General features: G+C 40.4%; 4 non-coding genes and 2 pseudogenes across 4 annotated transcripts; all 6 read right to left on the bottom strand.

Annotated features, from left to right (window-relative positions):
- Positions 1-197: 197 nt before the first annotated feature.
- Positions 198-316, bottom strand: LOC138409888 (5S ribosomal RNA; annotated as a pseudogene).
- Positions 317-6,738: 6,422 nt separating this feature from the next.
- LOC138408821 (5S ribosomal RNA) lies at positions 6,739-6,857 on the bottom strand. The gene has a single exon (XR_011242141.1). It is a non-coding gene; the product is annotated as a 5S ribosomal RNA (ribosomal RNA).
- Positions 6,858-7,348: 491 nt separating this feature from the next.
- On the bottom strand, positions 7,349-7,467 carry LOC138409270 (5S ribosomal RNA). Its single transcript, XR_011242590.1, has one exon. It is a non-coding gene; the product is annotated as a 5S ribosomal RNA (ribosomal RNA).
- A 484-nt stretch (positions 7,468-7,951) lies between these two features.
- Positions 7,952-8,070, bottom strand: LOC138409339 (5S ribosomal RNA). Its single transcript, XR_011242659.1, has one exon. It is a non-coding gene; the product is annotated as a 5S ribosomal RNA (ribosomal RNA).
- A 6,671-nt stretch (positions 8,071-14,741) lies between these two features.
- Positions 14,742-14,860, bottom strand: LOC138407893 (5S ribosomal RNA). Its single transcript, XR_011241211.1, has one exon. It is a non-coding gene; the product is annotated as a 5S ribosomal RNA (ribosomal RNA).
- Positions 14,861-15,351: 491 nt separating this feature from the next.
- On the bottom strand, positions 15,352-15,460 carry LOC138409924 (5S ribosomal RNA; annotated as a pseudogene).
- Between the last annotated feature and the right edge of the window lie 3,999 nt (positions 15,461-19,459).

Here is a 19,459-nt window from a genome sequence, read left to right as displayed (position 1 = left end):
TGATATGTTAATAAAACATGAATAAAGTAGTGTTTTGATTAGAAACAAATCTGATGAATGCTCACTCTCACCTTTCAGTGATGATGTGAGGGTTCCATATTCTTTTTTCCTTTGATGAACAGTCTTTCCTGCTCTTTCCAAGAGGTGTCTCCTCTGAAGCAGCAGCAACAGCGCCCTCTGCAAAGAAAAGTCTCAAAAGCTTACAGCACCTGGTATTCCCAGGCAGTCTCTCGTCCAAGTACTAACCAGGCCCGACCCTACTTAGCTTCCGAGAATGGAAGAGATCGGGCGTGTTCAGGGTGGTATGGCCGTAATCGATTAACTCCACCCACAATACCTCCTTTATACATGTGAATCATCACCATCATCAATGGTTCTTCTGTTGCTTTGCAACCATAGCATCTTGATGTGTGGGTGGGCGGGGGGGTCAATTGTTCCAAAATCAATCTCAAGGTGCAATTTTGTCATATCGTTGCAAGAAAAAAATCATTACAATTTTCAAAAATGATCTTCAGCAATATTGTCAGTGTTTCATATCCAGTTGTTTCCCTGATGCAGAGTAAACTCCCTGCTCTTTCATCGCTCTCTCCAAATAAGACAATTTGAAAATGATATGTTAATAAAACATGAATAAAGTAGTGTTTTGATTAGAAACAAATCAGATGATGACCTCCGGTGATGGCGGCGAGGCGGGCAGCAGAGTAGTTTGTGAGCTCCCAGACTGGTCCACGAATTTCCCCATTTTTAGAGAATTATTCCGGCTTATTTTATTACAAATTTAATGGGGAAATATAAACTAACGAAGGCTAAGAACATTACTATTCAAAGCGGATCGGAACACGAGGAAATGGCGAGTGGAGAAGCTGATGTAGAGATCGACACGGTCGAAGCTAACGAGCGCGTGGACATGAACACTCTGCAAGCTAGCATCAAGGCAATCCACGCTGACATAAAGGCAGGACATGCCGACTTGAAGAGGGAACTGAATGGTTTCTGCGAGACAATTAAGCGAGACATGAAGGAAGAGCTGGGGAACTTTAAAGAAGAAGTGAACCAGAAGCTGAGTGAGATCGGTGTGGAGCTGAATAATGCACAGGTCAGACTGGACAAAGTAGAGACACGAGTGGCCGAGGTGGAAGAATGGGACGCTAACGCAAAGAGCGTGCTGCTTGAAACTTTGCAGCAACAAGAGCACATTCTATCCAAATTAGTGGACCTAGAAGCACGCTCCCGCAGAAATAATCTCCGCATTTTTGGAATCCCCGAGGGAGAGGAGCACGACAATCCCTGTGCGTTCTTAGAGGAGTTTATCAAATCAGAGTTGTCGCTCCCCGACGTTGACCTTAAAATACAACGCTGCCACCGATCTCTCGGCCCGAAGCCACCTCCCCACGCCGCCCCGAGATCCATGATCTATTTTCTCGCCTACAGCACCAAAGAACTGGTGCTGAGCACTGCTTGGAGAAAGAAGGAGGTTCATCTTAATGGAAAGAGAGTTTTTTTCGACCACGATTACCCGGTGGAAACCATGAAGAAAAGAAAGGAATATGCCCCGCTGAGGAAAGTATTAAAGGCAAAAGGGCTGAGGTTCCAGACACCCGCACCTGCAAGGCTCCGAGTCTTTTATGAGGAGGGACCGACGACGTACATTAATGCAAAAGAGGCAGCGGAGGACATGCTGAAGAGGGGGATTCTGTCGCCTGGTGAAGAGATCGCTGCACCTGTGGCTGTCGGCAACCAACGGAGCGGCGCAGACTCGGCGCCCCGGAGGAGACTGACAGACGCAGGCTGGAAGCTCCGCGAGCCCACCAAACGCCGAAACCACACCGCAGGCATCGATCGAGCCCGAGAGAAGCTACGGAGATTTCAACACTCTCAAAGGCTTTAGGAGAACTGTAACTGAGATGCACGCGTGAGTAACTAGAGATAATAGCCTACGTCAGAGTTTACGCACAGAGATATATATATATATGTAGCCTATAAGATGTTTTAACAGTGTTCGTGGCTGATTAAAGTTTGAATATCAGTCCTGTTACTTTACCTGTTTATATAAATTGCTATGGTACTGAGTATACTTAGCCAAAACATTAGTCACTCTCTGGACCAGTAATCTGGGGGGGATTTATCTGCACTCAAGCCGCTGGATGTGTGCTCTGATGACACTGATGACATCAATGCGCACCTGGAGGGGCCCTCCTCCTGGAGGCCTCCCCTCCCTGTTCAGAAGTTACATTTGTACTTCACTTTTGGAGGTCACTACTTTTATGTTTTACTTTGTAGCACATACTTTTTTTTGTTTACATGTTCAGGTCATTGGAGGAGCATTATGTGTTTATTGGTCTAATGGGATAGGATGATAAACCAGGAGTACAAAGTTATCACTTTGAATGTTAATGGTTTGCTTAACCCCATCAAAAGGAACAAGCTACTAACTAAAATGAAGAGAGAGAAACAGCAAATGGTTTTCTGGCAAGAGACTCACCTCTGTGATGAGGAACACGAAAAATTAAAACGCTTTGGCTTTAAAAATACTTATTACTCATCTTTTGGACGTAAGCAAACAAGAGGGGTAGCAATACTGATTTAAAATAAGGTAACATTCCAATTTTCAAAGCAATTAACGGATACAGAGGGGCGTTACATCTTAGTAAAGGGACATATAGACCAGAAACCTGTGACACTGCTAAACGTTTATAGACCCCCAGGCAACGATAAGATATTTATTAAAAAAATATTTGATATAATTGCTGAGGAGACCTCAGGTGTGCTCATTTGTGGTGGGGACTGGAATGTACAGCTACAACCCTCCCTTGACTCCTCTAACTTAACGAAAAGAACGAACCCTGAGACAGTTACAGTCAAAAAACTTCTTCATGAAGCAGGTTTGATGGATATCTGGAGGCAAACTCACCCGACAGAAAGACAATTTACTTTTTTTTCCCACCCTCACAGCGTACATTCACGAATTGACTATTTTTTCATATTCAACTTTGACAGGCATAGAATCACACAATGTGATATAGGTGTTAAAGACGTATCGGACCACGCAGGGGTATATCTATCTCTACATCTGGATACCGAAGTTAAAAACACAACTTGGAGGCTTAACACTAGCCTATTAAATGACCCATCGTGCAAAAAATATATTGAAAAAGAATTTAAAGAGTATTTAGAACACAATGACAATGATGAAGTATCTCCAAGTAACATATGGGATGCTTCCAAAGCTGTAATCAGGGGGAAACTCATAATGTTGTCTTCTACTAAAAAAAAAGAAAGGCAGAAACAACTGAATGACTTACTTATACAACTAAAACACTTAGAAATCAAACATATGGAACTTAATGACCCCCAAGTATTAGATCAGATAAAAGTGACTAAACAAAATTTAAATAGGATATATGACAGTCAAGAAGAGATGAAACTTAAATTCACTAAACAAAGATACTATGACAATGGGCCAAGAGCCAAAAGATTATTAGCCTGGAGGATAAAAAAACAACAGGATGAAAGGTCCATCCATAAAATTAAAGATACACAATCTGGCAAAGTGTGTCATAAGTTGAAAGAAATACAACAATGCTTTGAAAATTACTATAAGGGTCTGTACACACAACCGGATAATGAAGAATCCCCAAGCATTGTTAATTTTTTGAACTCATTGGACCTGCCGTCCATTGGCACGGAACAGAATAGTATAATGACATGTGAGATAACAAAACAAGAACTAGACAGTGCCATTTCGAGACTTACAACAAATAAAATGTCTGGTGCGGACGGATATCCAGCGGAATGGTACAAAACATTTAGAGAGATTTTAGCACCGGTACTATTGAAATGCTTTAATTTTACGCTGAAGGGGGGAGAAATACCAATATCATGGAGACAGGCAATTATTTCTGTCATCCCAAAGACGGGTAAGGACAAGTCTGAATGTAGCTCGTATAGACCCATCTCAATTCTAAACATAGACTACAAACTATATGCCTCAATAATTGCAAAAAGATTAGAAAATATAATTACAGATATAATAGATGACGATCAAACAGGTTTCTTAAAAAACAGACAGACACAAGACAACATAAGAAGGGCCTTACATCTAATGGAGCATATGAGTAAAAATGAAGATAAATCCATTGTTCTCAGCCTAGATGCAGAAAAGGCGTTTGACTCGGTCAGCTGGGAATACTTATACTTAACCCTGCAGAGATTTGGTTTTAATAGCTCAGTTATTCTATCTTTAAAAAACCTATACCACTCCCCTACAGCCAGAATAAAAATAAATGGTAGTCTATCAAACCCCGTTCAGCTTGAAAGAGGATGTAGACAAGGATGCCCCTTAAGCCCGGCCTTGTTTGCTTTATTCATAGAGCCACTAGCGCAAGCAATTAGAGAAGATCATGAAATAAGAGGAATTTGGATTAAAGGGACTGAATATAAGACCTGCCTTTACGCGGATGATGTATTGGTTACTCTTTCCCAGCCCGAATTGAGCTTGCCTAAATTATTTTCCTGTTTGAAAACGTTTGGTCACTACTCAGGTTACAAATTGAACATAAACAAAACACAAATATTGTCATACAATTATACACCCGCAGCACAACTACTTAATCCGTCTATCTTTAATTTGGACAATGATGTTGTAAAATATCTCGGGATCAGCATCCCAAAAGATTTATACGAATATATACGCTATGAACTACTTACCACTTAACAAAGAAATAAAGGCAGATTTGAATAGGTGGACCTTATTACCCCTGGACTTGCATAATCGAATAGACATAATCAAAATGAACATCTTACCACGATTACTTTTTTTCTTTCAATCAATACCTGTAGAAGTACCTTCAAAACAATTTATCGAGTGGAGAAGAATGTTTTCTGTATTTATTTGGAAAGGCTTAAAACCTAGAGTTAGATATATTACATTGCAATTACCCAAAGATAAGGGGGGACTATCTCTACCGAACATGGAGCACTATTATAAGTCAGCCCAACTGAGATATTTAATTTATTGGTGCAACCCATGTTACAGTGCTAAGTGGAAAAATTTAGATCTGAGTCAATTGGATATTCCCCTCCAAACATTACTTGGGGACAGAAGCTTATACTCATCTGTTAAGGAAAAATTTAATTGCTGGACAAAAACTCCCCTAAACATCTGGTTTGGTGAGTGTCTTAAATTAAAATTGGAAAATCATATCAAAATTCTAAGATGGGTTGCAAACGATAAAGATCTTGGGCCTTCCCACATGGATGGCAGATATAAAAACTGGTCCTTTAAAGGCATTACCACTTACTGTCTTATTTTGGATGGTGGTTTGCTGGTTGACTTTCAAAAACTTAGTGATAGGTACCACCTAGAAAAGCAAGACTTCTTCAGATATCTTCAAGTTAGATCTTACTTCAATAGCAATATAAAAACAACAGAAAATTGCAACACGGACCTAATAACTATCATGATTGATGCATATAAATCTAAACTCAACAGAAAACTTATCGCTAGAATTTACTCGTGTTTACAGTCACATAAAGGAACTTCCACACTTTATATTAAATCAAAATGGGAAAAAGAATCTAAAATAATTATTTCTGAAGAGGATTGGCTGAACATTTGCGAAACCCATCGGAGCACTTCAAGTTCAGGCCAGTGGAGGGAATTTGTGTGGAAAAATATGATTAGATTTTTTATCACTCCGAGAATAAAGCAACTTCAGAGGGGTTTGCCAGAGTATGGGCATTGCTGGAGGGAGTGTGGAGACACCCAGGCGAACCATTTCCACATATTCTGGGAGTGCCCAACTATCCGACCCTACTGGTTGGAAATAGTAGGAAAAATTAACGTTATAATGGGTTTCGAGACCAAACATGACTTTTGCACAATATATCTTGGGAATATCCCGTCCACAGTTAACTCTAGCGACAAGTATTTGCTGAAAATAATGTTGGCAGCTAGTAAAAAATGCATTACAAGAAGGTGGCTTAACAAAGAACCCCCGACAAAAGGGGAATGGATTGGAACTGTAAAAGAAATGTATCATATGGAAAGGCTGACCTTCTCCTTAAACCTATGCATGGACAAATTCACAAATAAATGGAGAAAATGGTCAACTCATTTTGAATCCGTTTAGATAATATACAGCTACGGTATTGATAAAGGTATAAATGTATAAAAATGTGTGTGAATTCTTGAAGATGTATATGTATGCATGTAAGTGTATCCATCTGTAATGCAGATAAAAACAAAGGTCTGCTGCCCTTTTGTATGCTGGTGGAATTTAGCGCCCCCTTTCGGCGGGCGTCGGGAATTCCGGTGGACAATGGACTTTCACTTCAGACTTTTTTCTTGAAATGCCCCCGTGATACTCATTGTTGGGTCAAACAAGAGGACCTACCTCTTATCCTGGACACATGTACATATACTCTGGTTGGCTCCCTCCCCCAAGCTACTTATATAATAACAAAGTGACTCTATGACCTTTTTTCTACCCGTTTTATGTATGTGCTTTTTTTGTTTGTTTTTCTGTTACATGTCTGTTTAAATAACTATGCAAAACAAAAATAAAAACAAAGTTTAAAAAAAAAAAAAGAAACAAATCTGATGAATGCTCACTCTCACCGATGAAGTGAGGGTTCCATATTCTTTTTTCCTTTGATGAACAGTCTTTCCTGCTCTTTCCAAGAGGTGTCTCCTCTGAAGCAGCAGCAACAGCGCCCTCTGCAAAGAAAAGTCTACAACGCTTACAGCACCTGGTATTCCCAGGCGGTCTCCCATCCAAGTACTAACCAGGCCCAACCCTGCTTAGCTTCCGAGATCGGACAAGATCGGGCGTGTTCAGGGTGGTATGGCCGCAAGCGATTAACTCCACCCACAATACCTCCTTTATACATGTGAATCATCACCATCATCAATGGTTCTTCTGTTGCTTTGCAACCATAGCATCTTGATGTGTGGGTGGGTTGGGGGGGTCAATTGTTCCAAAATCAATCTCAAGGTGCAATTTTTTCATATCGTTGCAAGAAAAAAATCATTACAATTTTCAAAAATGACCTTCAGCAATACTGTCAGTGTTTCATATCCAGTTGTTTCCCTGATGCAGAGTAAACTCCCTGCTCTTTCATCGCTCTCTCCAAATAAGACAATTTGAAAATGATATGTTAATAAAACATGAATAAAGTAGTGTTTTGATTAGAAACAAATCTGATGAATGCTCACTCTCACCTTTCAGTGATGATGTGAGGGTTCCATATTCTTTTTTCCTTTGATGAACAGTCTTTCCTGCTCTTTCCAAGAGGTGTCTCCTCTGAAGCAGCAGAAACAGCGCCCTCTGCAAAGAAAAGTCTAAAAAGCTTACAGCACCTGGTATTCCCAGGCGGTCTCCCATCCAAGTACTAACCAGGCCCGACCCTGCTTAGCTTCCGACATCGGACGAGGCCGGGCGTGTTCAGGGTGGTATGGCCGTAAGCGATTAACTTCACCCACAATACCTCCTTTATACATGTGAATCATCACCATCATCAATGGTTCTTCTGTTGCTTTGCAACCATAGAATCTTGAGGTGTGGGTGGGTTGGGGGGGTCAATTGTTCCAAAATCAATCTCAAGGTGCAATTTTGTCATATCGTTGCAAGAAAAAAATCATTACAATTTTCAAAAATGACCTTCAGCAAAATTGTCAGTGTTTCATATCCAGTTGTTTCCTTGATGCAGAGTAAACTCCCTGCTCTTTCATCGCTCTCTCCAAATAACTCAATTTGAAAATGATATTTTAATAAAACATGAATAAAGTAGTGTTTTGATTAGAAAAAAATCTGATGAATGCTCACTCTCACCGATGATGTGAGGGTTCCATTTTCTTTTTTCCTTTGATGAACAGTCTTTCCTGCTCTTTCCAAGAGGTGTCTCCTCTGAAGCAGCAGCAACAGCGCCCTCTGCAAAGAAAAGTATAAAAAGCTTACAGCACCTGGTATTCCTAGGCAGTCTCCCATCCAAGTACTAACCAGGCCCGACCGTGCTTAGTTTCCGAGATCAGACGAGATCGGGCGTGTTCAGGGTGGTATGGCCGTAAGCGATTAACTCCACCCACAATACCTCCTTTATACATGTGAATCATCACCATCATCAATGGTTCTTCTGTTGCTTTGCAACCATAGAATCTTGATGTGTGGGTGGGTTGGGGGGGTCAATTGTTCCAAAATCAATCTCAAGGTGCAATTTTGTCATATCGTTGCAAGAAAAAAATCATTACAATCTTCAAAATTGACCTTCAGCAATATTGTCAGTGTTTCATATCCAGTTGTTTCCCTGATGCAGAGTAAACTCCCTGCTCTTTCATCGCTCTCTCCAAATAACACAATTTGAAAATGATATGTTAATAAAACATGAATAAAGTAGTGTTTCGATTAGAAACAAATCTGATGAATGTTCACTCTCACCTTTCAGTGATGATGTGAGGGTTCCATATTCTTTTTTCCTTTGATGAACAGTCTTTCCTGCTCTTTCCAAGAGGTGTCTCCTCTGAAGCAGCAGCAACAGCGCCCTCTGCACAGACAAGTCTAAAAAGCTTACAGCACCTGGTATTCCCAGGCGGTCTCCTATCCAAGTACTAACCAGGCCCGACCCTGCTTAGCTTCCGAGAGCAGACGAGATCGGGCCTGTTTTTTTTTTTTTTTTCTCTTTTATTATAAAATAAATCAGTTTTTATGTACAAGAAAACTTGAATTCCAATGTAACATCACAAAAAATAAATAAAATCAAATGCAAACAATAACCATCAGCTTTTACCAAATCGGCCCTCCTGCCAAGTATTATGCAAAACTATACATCAGTTTTCCTTTGTGATTGACAGAAATGAAACTGCATCCCTTAACAAAGTGTTGAAATTCTTCCTTATCATACTTAAAAATTAAACTTATGTCTTTTTTCAACCCCGATACAAAGTAGGCCCAGACAGATATTATTCTTTGTTCAAAATGTGCTAGATTCCTTCTTAGCCATATAGCATATCTAGCGTGACTTAGTACATGGTTTATCATATTTATGTTTATTTTCTCTTTCTTTTCCCATACTCCAAAGAAAACAATTTTTTTCCAGTCCTTTCCCTCAAAGTACTGCTTCCCCCAGTTCTTTTGCAAGAAATCCTTTAACTTCGTGAAAAAGATCTTCAGCTTGTCACACTCATAATACAAATGCATTAATGTCTCCGGAACAGTTTTGCATATATCGCATTCCCTTCTTACATTCTTATTTATTTGGTGTATCACCACATTTGTGTACAGTCTGTTGTGCCGTAATTTAAAGTCATGATCCTGACATTCTATACTATTCTTGCTTACATTCCACTGCTTCCATATTTGATTTCCTTCCATACCTGGGAACACCTTTTCCCAAACCTTTTCCGATGCAGGTTCCTTAAATTCATTTTGGATCAGCGCTTTGTAGTAGTCTTTTACCTTTGAATCACTTAGTGGCCTTTTCTCACCATTATTTTCCATATATAACTCGGGGAACGTTATTTTCCTTTCTATAACCACGTTATTTTCTATTTGCCTCACCCAATCTATTGGTATGCTTCCTTTTATTTTGTCATACATATTTACAGTAGTTGTTTCATTCATTTCATCGTCATACTCCTTAACTGCGTCTATTATAGCCTGGTCCCTTAGAAACCCAGGTATGAATTCATATAGGCAATCTTTTATTTGCGTTAGTCCGGAATAAAATAATTTTTTATCCCATAGCATGTTATTGTTCATTTTTATCAATGGGTTACACCATATTGGTTGATTTATTACCTGACTGTATTTTGTGCAGTCATATTTAATGTTTATTCTGTATTTCCCCCATGCCTCAAACACCTCTTTATAATATCTAGGCACTTTCTCATATATGGAGCTTTTTATTATCATTATTAGACCGTTTTCTTCACATCTTCCATTTTTATATAAATATTCCCTAAAAACATTTTTCCATCCATAATCAATCCTATCGTACAGATACTTTTTAACAGTTTTTATTCGTATTGCTTTTTTCTTAATATTCAAATCCACCAGTTTCAATCCTCCTTCTTCATATTTCCCTATCAGCGTCTTTTGTGCTATTCTTGCCAGTTTCCCATCCCAAATGTAATTTGTAATTGTGCTGTTTAGCTCTTTGTGCACCCACTCTGGCATGTCTATCACCGTCAAGGCATAGACAATCTTGGATAGTATTAATGCATTTACCACTAAAACCTTCCCCTTTAATTTTAATCTCCTCGGCTTCCACGCATTTAATGTGTTTTTCACTTTATTTATTACCCCATTCCATGTCTCATCTCTCGCCTCCTTTTCTTTCCCTCCCATATTTATCCCCAATATTTTCATATAATCCTTTGAAATTCTAAAAGGTATGTTACAATCACTTTGGCTTATATTTCCGACGTACATTATTTCAGTTTTGTCTATATTTACTTTAGCCCCTGCTGCTCTCCCATATACTTCCATTTTTCCCATTATCCTTTTCACGCTATTCATATTTTTTACCATACAAGTGGTGTCATCAGCATATTGCTGTATTTTGCTTTCACCTCCATTTGGCAATTTTATCCCCTCTATTTTCTTATCCTTCTTTATCATTTCCGCGAGACTTTCTGCTGTTAAGCTGTAAAGTACTGCCGATAGCGGGCACCCTTGCCTCACAGATCTCTCCAATGGAAAAGGATCCGTTATAGCTCCATTTATTTTTATCCTACTCTTTGCATTTTTGTACAATAATTTAATCCAGTTGATTATTCTCTGCCCAAAACCAAATTTTTCTAATGTGCAAAATAAAAAACTATGCTCAACCCTATCGAAAGCTTTATTAAGGTCCATACTTAAAATAATTCCACCATCCTTCCCCATGCATTCAATTGTGTCCCTTATTGTGCAAATAATGTCCGATATGTCCCTCCCTGGTATCCCGTACGCCTGTGTTGGTGCTATGATTGTTGGTGCTGCTGCTTTTATTCTGTTTGCTAATACTTTTGCTAAAATCTTGTAATCTGTGTTTAGTACAGTTAGCGGCCTATAGTTTTCCAGTTTTCTTTTGCTTCCCTTATTTTTATATATGATCGTTATTAGTCCTGTTGCCAGCGACTCTGGTACCTCCTGCTCCTTCTCCATCTCTGCATAAATTATGCTTAAAATTGGGAGCAGCTCGTCGATAAATGTTTTATAAAATTCACTTGTAAGGCCATCTGTTCCCGGACTTTTATTGGTATTTAATGACATTATTGATTCTTTTATTTCTATGACTTTGATGTTGTCATCACACATACTTTTCTCATCATTTGTTATCGTTTTCTTAATATTACCTAATACTGTAATTCTATCTTCCTCCTTTGCAATTCCTTTTTTGTATAGATTTTTATAAAATGTCCCAACATTTCCAATAATGTCTACAAAATCATTTACTATCTCTCCATTTTCATTTTCTAACTCTTCAATATATACCCTCTCCTGTTTCCTTTTTTCTAATCCCAAAAAATATCCTGTGCATCTCTCCCCCTTCATCGCATATTTCTCCCTACTCCTTGTTATTGCCCCCATACATTTATTCTGTTCATAAACGTCCAGTTTGGATTTCACCTTTATGTATTGTTCTATGCTATGTTTTGGATCCTTATCAATTCTTTCTGCCTCTTCTGCCAGCTCATCCTTCAACCATTTTATTTTCTCTCTTTCTTTAAAAGCCCGGACCTTTGCATATCTAATACTTATTGTCCTTATCTTTTGCTTCAGTCTTTCCCACCATAATCCCTTGCTTCTACATATGTCTATGTTATTTTTTCCATTCTCTATGCAGGCCACTATTTTCCTTCTATATCCCTCTTCCTCTAGGAGAGTATTGTTTAGGCACCACACTCCTCCTCCCCTTCTCTCTATCCCAGTACCAACCTCTATTGACAGGATTGCATGGTCACTGAATGATGTGAATTTATACACCATATTTTTTATAAATTTAACCATTGTCTGATGTGCTATACATAAGTCTATTCTGCTTTGTTTTAATTCCCCCATTACTATTTGCCTTCTTGAGTATTCTCTCCTGTTTGGGTTTTCGTTCCTCCATACATCAATTAATTGTTTTTCCTCCAATGTTTTCAGAAAAACCTTTCTTGAAGTATCATTTTTTAATTGCTTCCCTCTTGCCACATCCAACCTTGTACTTTTTAAATTCAAATCTCCCACTATTATACAGTTTCCCACACACCATTTTCCTAAATCCAAGAAAAAAACCTTCCTGTCTGCTTCTATATTTGGTGCATATATATTAATTATTCGGTACTCTATCTTTTTGTATTTAAATTCTATGATTATGGCTCTTCCTTCTTTTCCTTTGTAGATTTCTTTGAGGTTTTCTACAGCATTATTTCTTATCAGGATTGCTACCCCACATGATTTATCCGTACCATGGTTTGTATACATAATGTCTTTCCATTTTGTTTTTATATCTTCCATGATCTGGTCTGTCCAGTTCGTTTCTTGCAGACATAATATGTCATTATTTCTACATTTATTTAATAGTTTTTCAAATTTGCTTTGATTTCTTAGCCCATTTGTGTTGAATGAAATCAAGCTTAACATTAAACATATAATTATGGTTTCATTCCCAACCTTCATTTTGTCCTTCTTTCCTCCTTCTTCCTCCTTTTCTCCTCAGCTTGGAGCACAGCTTTCCTTTTCTTTGTGGTCCCCTCCGCCTTTTGTTCCTTCTGCGGTCTGGTTACACTCTCTTCCTCTGAAATACCCTCGATAACCATGAAGTCCATCGCAGTTTCCCTCTCGTCTCGATTTCCTTCTCCATGCTGCTTTACTCCAATGCCGCCGGTTCCGTCTGCTGGAGTCTTTTCACGGGGAGCCTTCTCTCCACTCGATTCCTCTCCGGACCGGCTCTCCTCCTGCCCTATAGTTTCCACCACGTCTCCTGCTGCGACGTCCCTCCGGGTTTGCCGTTCTTGGTTCTGCACCTTGGACTCCACCCCGCTCTCTGGGACGCCCCCTGGGTCTCCCTCCGTCTGCATGTCGTCATCGTCGCTTTCCTCTGTCTCCTCCTTCTCGCTGTCAGTGCTGTTGCCCTCCTCCTCCACATCGACATCTTCTCTCTCCGCTGCTTTTGGCACACACTCCCTTGCATAGTGTCCCTGTTCTTTACATCTGTGACATCTGAATTCTGGGCATTCTCTGAAGATGTGACCCGGTTGTATACAGAGTCTGCATACTTTCGCCTGTCCGTCATGGATCACGCGAAAGTATTCTCCCCCCACTAGTGTTTCGAACTTGGTTGAGTAGGGTAACGATTTCACTGTTTCATTGAACCGGACCTTCAAGAACCTGGTTCCATCGGCTACGTATGTTCCTGGCCACATTCTTCTTTTGATTGGCGAGATTGCCTTAACTCCCCATTCTGCAAGTTTTAAAAGAATGACACGATCCACAATGTACGTCGGCAAGTTTAGAAATGATACCACTAGTTCGTCATTTCTAATTTCTTTTGCAAAAATCGTGCTCTTCTTTATTCTAATCCCATCTAACAGTTTATCCTTCCCTTCAACATTGTCCATTGTTATTTCATATTTCTTGGGCGTGGTAAAACGGCATCCATTCACCACCCCGCACGTTTTTTTAACTTCACTCAAAAGTTCCATCATAGTCACCATCTCATCTCCAATGATCTCTACCGCCAAGGTAAGCGCCCTCTCAAATTTCTTTTCTGTGCTTGGAAGAGGCTCCGAGCTACTTTTACTGCTGTCCGTGATCCTTCTCGTGGTCGTTTCCTTTCCAATGTCGGCATTCTTTGTCGGTTGCTGCATCTTGCCGTTGTCAATGATCCTGCAGGTGGTCGTGGTCTTTCCCTGGTCAGTATTCTTAGGTGATCTCTGCTCCATGCCGTTTTCCATATTCTTTGTCGTTGTGCTTGCCGGTCCGCTGTCAGCTGCCATGAGATCTGTCCTACTCCTCTCTACTCGCTCTCTCCTCTCTTTGACGTCACTCATTCAAAACACACACACCCTCAAAAAAAGAGATGTTCCCCCGAACAGCAAGCTGCTGGGGGAATAAAATCGAACACAAAAAGTAAAAAACACTCTCACTCACTTTCAATCTAGCCCAAAACAAAAAACAATAGAATTCCTCCTGCTCTCTCCACCTGCTCTCTCTGCTCCTTCACTTCCTGGTTGCACACCTGAACGCAATCAGACGTGATCGGGCGTGTTCAGGGTGGTATGGCCGTAAGCGATTAACTCCACCCACAATACCTCCTTTATACATGTGAATCATCACCATCATCAATGGTTCTTCTGTTGCTTTGCAACCACAGCATCTTGATGTGTGGGTGGGTTGGGGGGGTCAATTGTTCCAAAATCAATCTCAAGGTGCAATTTTGTCACATCGTTGCAAGAAAAAAATCATTACAATTTTCAAAAATGACCTTCAGCAATATTGTCAGTGTTTCATATCCAGTTGTTTCCTTGATGCAGAGTAAACTCCCTGCTCTTTCATCGCTCTCTCCAAATAAGACAATTTGAAAATGATATGTTAATAAAACATGAATAAAGTAGTGTTTTGATTAGAAACAAATCTGATGAATAATCTCTCTCACCGATGATGTGAGGGTTCCATATTCTTTTTTCCTTTGATGAACAGTCTTTCCTGCTCTTTCCAAGAGGTGTCTCCTCTGAAGCAGCAGCAACAGCGCCCTCTGCAAAGAAAAGTCTAAAAAGCTTACAGCACCTGGTATTCCCAGGCGGTCTCCCATTCAAGTACTAACCAGGCCCGACCCTGCTTAGCTTCCGAGATCGGACGAGATCGGGCGTGTTCAGGGTGGTATGGCCGTAAGCGATTAACTCCACCCACAATACCTCCTTTATACATGTGAATCATCACCATCATCAATGGTTCTTCTGTTGCTTTGCAACCATAGAATCTTGATGTGTGGGTGGGTTGGGGCGGTCAATTGTTCCAAAATCAATCTCAAGGGGCAATTTTGTCATATCGTTGCAAGAAAAAAATCATTACAATCTTCAAAAATGACCTTCAGCAATATTGTCAGTGTTTCATATCCAGTTGTTTCCCTGATGCAGAGTAAACTCACTGCTCTTTCATCGCTCTCTCCAAATAACACAATTTGAAAATGATATGTTAATAAAACATGAATAAAGTAGTGTTTTGATTAGAAACAAATCTGATGAATGCTCACTCTCACCTTTCAGTGATGATGTGAGGGTTCCATATTCTTTTTTCCTTTGATGAACAGTCTTTCCTGCTCTTTCCAAGAGGTGTCTCCTCTGAAGCAGCAGCAACAGCGCCCTCTGCAAAGAAAAGTCTAAAAAGCTTACAGCACCTGGTATTCCCAGGCGGTCTCCGATCCAGGTACTAACCAGGCCCGACCCTGCTTAGCTGACGAGATCGGGCGTGTTCAGGGTGGTATGGCCGTAAGCGATTAACTCCACCCACAATACCTCCTTTATACATATGAATCATCACCATCATCAATGGTTCTTCTGTTGCTTTGCAACCATAGAATCTTGAGGTGTGGGTGGGCGGGGGGGTCAATTGTTCCAAAATCAATCTCAAGGTGCAATTTTGTCATATCGTTGCAAGAAAAAAATCATTACAATTTTCAAAAATGAGGATGCAGAGTAAACTCCCTGCTCTTTCATCGCTCTCTCCAAATAAGACAATTTGAAAATGATATGTTAATAAAACATGAATAATGTAACGGTTGCCACTGCATCACCTTAATATTTGTAAAGGTTTCAAATGTAAATTTTGTATTTTGTATATAGCTTTATTTTGTTATTATAAATAAGACTTTTATTTTGACGACCCAGCTGAGCTGTGTTGTTGGAGGCGGAGCTGCTTGTGTGTGTGAGAGACACGGAGCAAGCACAGGTAGTTGCGCACAGAGAGTCGAAGAGAAGTAGTTACGCACCTGAAGATAAGATTCCTTTTCATAGCATGCAGCCAACGAGGTATGTTTGTCTGTTTGTTATTTACTTTGTTTCTATTAATACTGTGTTTGCCAACCAATGGTGTATGTCTTTGTGTAACCCAGTTTTCACGGTCAAATGGAGAAAAAGACTTCAATAAAGACCCGTAGAGGAAACATTTGCTGTCTGACTGTGCTTGGGAGGGAGTCACAGTGAAAACTCGGACTGTTCGTCGACGCAAGTGGACGGACCAGCAACAAGTCTCAAGCCAGGCGAGCTAATCTACATGTGGTGGCTACGGTGCTTGGAACGTTCATGCAGATGAGTCGAGATCACGCACTCTCACACAGTTGAAGATGCACACACACACGCCGATGGAGCAATTGCTTGAAAGCAAATTCATAAGAACTTGGGCACTAATAAGAGTGGGCTAAGAAGAGGGCTTTGCTAAAGTTTGCTTAAAGGTTTATGTGTATGCTAAAAGTGAAGTACTGTTGTGTGTGATGTATGTAACTTATTTGCTGGTTATGCAAGTATAACTGAACCTTGCCATTTACTGTACAGCCAGTTAAGAAGCTAAAGGCTTAAAGTTGTAGGCTACTTACCTTTTCGTTTTGAATTTCTTATATATTAATTTAAAGTGTGTTTTGTTGTTATACTAAGTGAAGGCTATTTGCCATTTGATGTTTAATTTCTCAATAAGTGTTCCAAGGGAACCGAGATTTAATTTATACATCTTCTATGTGCATTTACTGCTATTGATAATCATAGCTTATGATCATATTTTCAGTTTAAATATTCTAAGTGCATTTACTGCTGTTGATAATCATAGCTTATGATCATATTTTCAGTTTAAATATTAAAACACTGCAGATACACACATTTAATACAGATTTGAGTAAGCTTTAGTAATTCATCCAGACATTTATTATACTCCAGAGTTCGTTTATTTACAATTTACACGTAAGCTATTCAAGACCCTTTGATAATGGCAGAGCCTAGTCAGTCTTCTACCCAGGTAAGGGATGATGTAAGGGATAGTGAAAATGAGCTGGCTGAAGATCAAGTTAGAGACACTGAAACCCAACCAGAGGAAGTGCCTCAGCCAAGACGCAGGGAACGGATCCGTTATCTAACAAAGAAAGGCAAAGAAATGCAAGACAAGCAAATTAAACCACTGCAACAAAGATTTAACTACATTTACCAAAAATGGAGAATACAAGTTAAATCCGCTAAGCAGCCATTATCACAATCATCAGAGCCATTAGCAGACAGTCTGCTTCATGATATCATTGGCGACACCAGAGGCCTTTGTGCAGACGTCCAGCGTGTTTATGAAGAGCTGCGCGGAATCACAACACCAGACCATGACATGCGTCGAAGAGTGGATCGGTGTGTAGAGATTTCCAACTTCATCGTGTCCAAAGCCTCGAGTCGTCTGAGTGGGAAGACGCCAGAGGGAGAAGAACAAGATTGGCCAGATGCAAGCTCTCTTTGGAACTCAAGCACGACGGAATCAAGAAGCTGCTCCTCTATCTCAAAGGGCGCCTCAGAGCATTCAACCAGGTCTTCTGTGAAACTTCAGGAAGCGGCCGCCGACGCTGCTGCAAGCCAAGCTGTTCTGGAAGTGTTGCAAGAACAAGAAAGAGAACAATTGGAAATACAGCGCCTGGAAGCAGAGGTTAAAAAGAAGAGTGCTGCTCAAGAGGCTGCCGCTTTAAAGCGTCGATTAGAGCAAGAAGCAGAAGAGGTGCAGAGAAGAATAAAGAGAGAAGACGAGGACGCTAAAATGAAAGCTGAACTGGAAGAAGAGCACACAGCTATGCAAAGAACTCTTGAGGAAAGACGGAGAAGAATACAGCATTTGGAGGCCATGAAGGAGATCAGTGCAGCACGAGCAAGAATGCAGGTGTACAAAGAAGAACCAAAAGACATCCTAGGCCATGGGTTGGTTGCAGATAACCAGCTGTGGAGCCCCACAAGACACCTGCCCCTGCCTGTGTTTCCTGCCCCTCAAGCCGTCACAACCTCCACAAGTGAAAGCACAACAGAGCTTGTCAAGGTCCTGGCAGATGCTTTAAGTGCCAACAGAATCCCAGTTCCTGAACCTTCAGTATTCAGTGGCGATCCTTTGAAATACAGTGACTGGAAGCTTTCTTTCCAAATTCTGATAGATCAGAAGAATATTCAAGAGAAGGAGAAGATATATTACCTCCGTAGATATGTAAGTGGACCAGCCAAGAGTGCACTGGGTGGCTATTTCCTACTTGGGACTGAATCTGCCTATGTGTCTGCATGGGAGATTTTGGAGGAAAGATATGGAAACCCATTTACAGTTGCAAAGGCATACAGAGACAAACTCCAAGCATGGCCCAGGATCGGCACTAAGGAGAGCTTTGAGCTCAGAGAGTTTGTTGATTTTCTCAGAAGTTGCGAGGCAGCAATGGTCCACATCAAAGCATTGGAGATTTTAAACGACTGCAATGAAAACAGAAAAATACTGTTAAAGTTACCTGACTGGCTGACTGCAAGATGGAATCGGATGGTCATAGAAGCTGAGGAGAAAACCAGCGAGTTCCCCTCCTTTAGTCAGTTCGTCAAATTTCTGATAAGAGAAGTGAAAATTGCTTGTAATCCAGTTACATCATTGCAGTCACTGAAACAACGTGAAAATGAAAAGCCAAAACAACAAAGATATCAAAGTGTTAACGCAAAGACACTGACTACAAGCTCCAATGAAGACAGTGTGAAAACCTGCAGGTTCTGTAAGAAAACTGGGCACACTTTGCTCAAATGCAGGAAGTTTGAGGAAAAGGCCGTCTCAGATAGAGTCAAGTTTGTCCAAGCTGAAAGGCTGTGCTTCGGTTGCCTTAGGCCCGGTCACTTCTCAAAGAGTTGCAACAAAAGGAGCGTTTGCGACACATGCAACAGGCGCCATCCTACTTGTCTGCATGAAGAGAGAGACAAAGGCCAACAAAGGGCACCACAAGTCATACAAAGTCCAAGTCAAGACAGGTCAACTACAAGGCAGGAATGGAGTAGGGAAAGGCCCGAAGCAACACAGCGTGAAACAATTGCAGTAGCTACTTCAAATAGAGTAATCCTTGAGAATACTTATAAATAAACATCTGCAATAGTTCCTGTCTGGCTGTCATCTGCCGCTCAACCATCAAAAGAAGTACTTACATATGCTCTTTTAGATTCACAAAGCGACACGACCTTTGTTCTCAGTGAAGTAACTAATGCTTTGGAGGTCGACAAAGAGCAAGTCAAGTTAAAACTCTCCACTATGACTTCAAGAACAACACTAGTAAGTTCTCAGAGAGTAAACAACCTTCAAGTCCGTGGCTTTTACTCCAACAAGAAAGTCTATTTACCACCAACCTACACATGTGACTTTATTCCTGCCAACAGAACTCACATTCCAACAGATAAAATTGCCAAAGCTTGGTCTCATCTAGAACACCTCCAAGATAATGTGGCACCTTTACAAGATTGTGAAGTAGG

This window comes from Paralichthys olivaceus, chromosome 5 (assembly GCF_024713975.1).
Source record: "Paralichthys olivaceus isolate ysfri-2021 chromosome 5, ASM2471397v2, whole genome shotgun sequence".
NCBI lineage: Eukaryota > Metazoa > Chordata > Actinopteri > Pleuronectiformes > Paralichthyidae > Paralichthys > Paralichthys olivaceus.
This window is presented reverse-complemented; position numbering and strand designations above follow the sequence as displayed.